This window comes from Abramis brama (genome assembly GCF_963993115.1).
Source record: "Abramis brama genome assembly, chromosome: 12".
NCBI classification, from domain to species: Eukaryota; Metazoa; Chordata; class Actinopteri; order Cypriniformes; family Leuciscidae; genus Abramis; species Abramis brama.
The window spans coordinates 8562181-8567514 of NC_139974.1; the positions used below are offsets into that span (position 1 = coordinate 8562181).

The 5334-nt window shown below is 37.7% G+C and overlaps 1 protein-coding gene across 10 annotated transcripts in view; it reads left to right on the plus strand.

Annotated features, from left to right (window-relative positions):
* Positions 1-4619: 4619 nt before the first annotated feature.
* Positions 4620-5334, plus strand: part of st3gal1l (ST3 beta-galactoside alpha-2,3-sialyltransferase 1, like) — a 14385-nt gene continuing 13670 nt past the window's right edge. For 4 of the 10 annotated variants that reach the window (XM_084130032.1, XM_084130026.1, XM_084130030.1 and 1 more), the window contains exon 1: positions 4632-4748. The gene's annotated coding sequence lies outside the window, so the exon portion shown is untranslated. Of the gene's footprint in view, positions 4753-5334 lie in introns of all 10 variants that reach the window. The other 6 variants (XM_084130028.1, XM_084130027.1, XM_084130033.1 and 3 more) reach the window with 4 other exon arrangements.

Sequence of the window (5334 nt, forward strand, 5' to 3'; positions counted from 1 at the left end):
CTGCACAGGACTCTTGTGTAGGCTGTGCTGAGGAAAGTGCTTCTGCATCCACACAAGAACCAAGATCTTGCATGTAGATCCCTGCGGCGGTATGAATGGACCCTGCCCCATATACATCTGATACCAGCTGATCAAAATTGTCCCAGTCACTGTGGAAGACAGCTCCATCAGGCTGCCTCTTGATAACATCTGAGTTGCTGACTAATGAAACACTTTCGACAATTGAATTTGCCAGAGCCAGAGAAGAGCGAACGTTTTTTTAGTTCATTCCTACTTCCATAGGAATTCATTGAAAACGCTCGCTCTGCACCATTATCCATGTCAGTGCAGAGTGCGGATGAACATATTTTACTTTCGTTTTTAAGTTTTTAGCAATTCAAAAGCCCCCAGCGGTGTCACACGTTGATTAACCAGTGGTAAAATATTCCTCACCGTCACATACCTAGTATATTTTTATATAGATACAATAGGCCTACCTGACTTTGAACACAAGAGGGCAGTATAGCACTATGAATGACATAATTTATTTATTTTTTGGACTAAAAAAACATTCTGGATGTTTTTAAACTTAAACAATTATTAAATTGAAAAAAAAAGAATAAAATGGGTTTAGTTCTGATATTTGTATAATTTTATATAGAAATAAATGGTGTATAATTAAATTTTTAGAAGATAGGAGGTTTTTATTTATTATCTGTTTACAATTTAGCATCTTTAATGTATTTTCATCATGTTGAAAAAGTTTGGTGGGAATAAAATAAACCACTTAAGAGGAGTGGGTAAAAATTCAGAGGCTGATTTTGCAAAGAAATCCACATTCAAACCAAAATATCTGACTTCCTGTTGCTCGGAGCTAATTACTGTAAATTAGAAAATTGTCTGGCTCGATGAGACCAATATGTGTACTGATTTTTGTGACTGTACATAAAATTAACCCCTCACTTTTGTCAAAAGCATTTAGAAAGTGACACACTTCCTGCTGCCAGTTGGTGGCGCTATAACTTTGACTCACAATAGTTACATACATGTGATCGGCCTCTTACCACGAACACACTGCTGAAGTTTCATCAAGATCAGTTAATGTATGCAGAAGGTATAACACTTCGTTTTTATCTTTTCTCGCCATAAATTCGTTTCCTCGCCACGGCCAAACCGTTCGAGATATCAAAAATCCGTCCGCAATTTAGCATCCTCAATGTCTTGAGTTTATGCTGACCGAGTTTGGTGGCAATTGAAAGAATTGCCTAGGAGGATTATTTCAAATGCCAGAGCAAGCGTTCTCCAAACAACCCATAATAGCCGACTTCCTGTTGGGCTGGCGTAAAACTTGACTAAGGGAAAGTTGTTCGGCCCGATGAGATCTGTACGTGTACTGAGTTTCATATTAATTCATGCAAGCGTGTTTGATCTATGGACTAAGTTTTCAGACCCCGTTCAAGGGTGAAAAATCCCCCCCCCCACACACACACACAGAGACAGAGAGAGAGAGGGAGAGAAAATTCTCCAGAAAAATCCACATTCAAACCAAAATATCTGACTTCCTGTTGGTCGGTGCTAATGACTGTAAATTGGAAAGTTGTCCCGCTTGATGAGAACAATATACATACCAAGTTTTGTTGCTCTAGATGAATCTAACCCCCCACTTTGGTCAAAAGGTGGCGCTACTGAGCCATTCCACCACTCCCGTTTCTGAAACTTTGCACATGTCTACTGGCTAATAAATGTAATGTGTCTGTCGAGTTTCATGCAATTTCAAGCATGCTAAGAGTCTCAAAAGCATCAAAAAATAATATTAAAGTTCGATGCGTTGCCATGGCAACAGTATCTAAGATATCAATAATCCTTTCACAGGTCTACATCTGCCGTGTGTCTACATTATACACATAAAGTTTGAAGCAAATCGGGTAAAAATAAGAGAGTGATTTCAAAGCATTTTGAAAGTGACAAACTTCCTGCAGCCAGTTGGTGGTGCTATAACTTTGACTCACAATAGTCACATCCATGTGATCGGCCTCTTACAACGAACACACTGCGGAAGTTTCATCAAGATCAGTTAATGTATGCAGAAGTTATAACACACTTCCTGTGTCCCATTATTCGCCATAAATTCATTTCCTCGCCATGGCCAAACCGTTCGAGATATCAAAAATCCATTCGCAAGAATTCATCCTCAATGTCTTGACTACATTCACACCGAATTCCCTAGGAGGAGTATTTCACATTCCATTGTATGCGTTTTCCAAACAATGTATAATAACCAACTTCCTGTTGGGCTTTTGTAAAACTTAGAGCACGAAAGTTGTTCGGCCCGATGAGATCTATATGTGTACTGAGTTTCATATTATTACATGCAACGTGTTTGATTTATGGACCAAGTTTTCGGACCCCATTCCAGGGGGCGCTCTCGAGCCCCCCTGCCACGCCTCGGTACCAGCTTCAGCCCGGCCCTGATGGCCGCAGGTTCTGACGTGTGTGCAAAATTTCAAGTGTAAAAATAATGAAGAAAAAAAAAATAATCGCCCTTTCAGGGCTTAGGCCCTAATCATGTGTAGTAATGTCAATTCAATACATTGAGATCCCATGTTTGATATTTCATTGAAGTCAAACACAAACAGATGATCTAATGACAACCATCAGAAAATCAGTATACTTATAACAGTGACATTACACACACACGCACACACACACACACACACACACACACCATTTCTCTCCCACTTCTGCTCTCTAGCTAGTCTCCCACTCCTGCTCTCACTATCTAGCTACATTTGACTGGCTATGCTAGCTAACAATTTGACAAGTTAACTAGCTAATGTTATCTAGCTAGCCTGACAAGTAGAAAAAATATAGGACACCAATCTCCCAATAGAATCAATATCTTTCTATAACCAGAAAAATAGATCAACTGACCTCCAAATTGGCTTTGCTAAATAACTTCAGGATGTGACAAGAAGGGTTAGGGTGTTGGTTGGTTAGTGTTGGTTGGTTAGTATGTTTATGTGTGTAACCTGGTTACCAATGTTTTATGTGTGTAACCTGGTTACCAATGTTTTATCTCCTGGGGGCTTAATATTACTCACGTTTCATGCAATTCACTTCATATAGTATAGCAGTACATAAGTCAAGTCTCAACTCTTTTTAGAAATATTGTTCATATGCAAAAAATATGCTCAATCCCATATGGAATGGTAATGCTTGAAAGTTCTGTTTTCTCCGATTTGAGGTACAGTGGAGATCTTTGGTTATATCAGCTGTAATGCTCTAGATAGAAAGGTCATCTTGGACTTAAATTGAAGCTTATAAACTTGGGAAGTTTTTCATGTACATTTGAGGCAGTGATATGTATAATAAAATGCTTGAAAATGATCACTTTTGATGACAATTTGTCAGGCGGACAGACATTTTTTTTGTCTTTTGGGGTATGTTGAGGGTGATATTTGACAGCAAAAAGGCAGCAATCCCCAGAATATTTTGTGCTAGTTTCCCCTATGTGTCAGGATACACCATGCAAAATTTTAGGGTTATATGACCATTTATGTAGCTGCAGTACCTTAATATTCACAATTATATCATTCCGCCAAAAGCTTTTCCCAAAAAGGGTGTTTTTTGGCCCGAGACCAAACGGGGCTGAGTTGGGGGTGGTCGTTATCAACTTGTGATGTCCCAAGGTATAAGATAATAGGAAATAATAGTGAAAAAAAGGTAGCAAAAAACATTCTGAGGAGTGGACCTGGCTCCCGGCCTATAAGTAGCCTAATAAAACACACACTAATTAAACATTAAACACACACTAAGCAACAGCATCAGCCCTTCCAGCGCACTCAGTGTCTGAATTCGCTCGCTCGTTTTCATTAACTACTTCAAGTGGACTACATTAGTTGAGAAATGTAGGGGATAGTGAATGAGGCTATAAGGATGATTTTGAACTTTGGAGATTTCTGGCTTTCCGTCTGAAAGAGTACCGAATCTACTGATGCAAAACACAGCAAAAAAGGAGCAGAAACAAGCGATGAAAGCATTGCTTAAACACGTTGTAGTCTTTTGGAAAAACGTGATTTTCTCAGCTTTTTGTTCAAAATGTTCCTTTTTAAATTTAACTTACCCACATTCAAGTGTTGATAAAAAAGAATGCATGAAGCTAGTATAAAATGTTTGTTGTTGTTGTTTAACAGAGGCTCTGTTCTTTTATTTGATATATTGCATGTTCATTTATTCATACAACAAAATATAAGAACATCATCTTTTTTTTAAATGATCAAAAATACTGTCTGTGGCTACCAACTTTTTTTTTAATAAAAATGTATGCCTTCTAGTATGCCTTCTAACTTGTGCGTGCATGGTAGCCTACATGTTCCTATTTCCTCATTGATGCCTTTGAAAATATCTGACCTGTTTCAATTGCTCTGAGCTTGCAGTCTGAATGTGACTGACCTTCACATTTCAACAATAACTCTTTAACTGATCTGGAAGATTCCTCTAGAAACCACATTTTCAAAAAGATAACCAACCAACCCGCATAAGAGCAGCAGGTGGATCAACTGGTGCAGAACTGGTGTTACCGGGGGTAGAGTTACACAAGCTCCACCCATACAGCGAAAGCTAAAGAAAGCAAGCAACGGTTCCATTACTCCACACGCACACACACCATCAGCAGAGTCTTACCTTGCGATTTACTCTAATAATGCGCATCTAATAACCCAGGATTTGAAAAAAACACCACGCTGAGAAGTCTGAAATACATTACCAAAGTAGGTCAGTCAGTTTTTATTCTTAGGAAAAGTTTTATGAGTAAATTATGCATGAGTTTCAAATTATGTCACGGGACATTACCTCTGGCTATTAAGATTAGATTAAGATATTGTCCCCGAAGGTAAATTTGTTTTTGACTCTGTCCATTCAGTATCTTCAGTATCAGTAGGCCTACTATGTTACAGTTGTATAGTTGGATGCTTTGATAAATACTGGTACTACTATCACCATTCTTGCACGTTATAACCAGTAAGCTACAGCCATTTTGTGTAAGTGCTGTAGAATTAAACGTGATTGTACACAAGATTTTAATAATGCTATAGACCTTATCAAATTAAAATATTATTATACAGTCTAGTTATTAAATAAATCTCAGAATTCCAGGAATAAAGTCAGAACCCTTAAAAAAGAAGTTTATTCATTATTTATATTCTATTAGACCTGTAACGTTACTTCTTTTACACAAATTTTTTTGATTGAGATATACTTAAAAGTATAATTAAGTATTCTAAGTATACTGGGCTTATAGTTGTCTTTACTCTTTTGATTGAGTAGCCTATTAATTATTATTTTTTTCAATTAGTT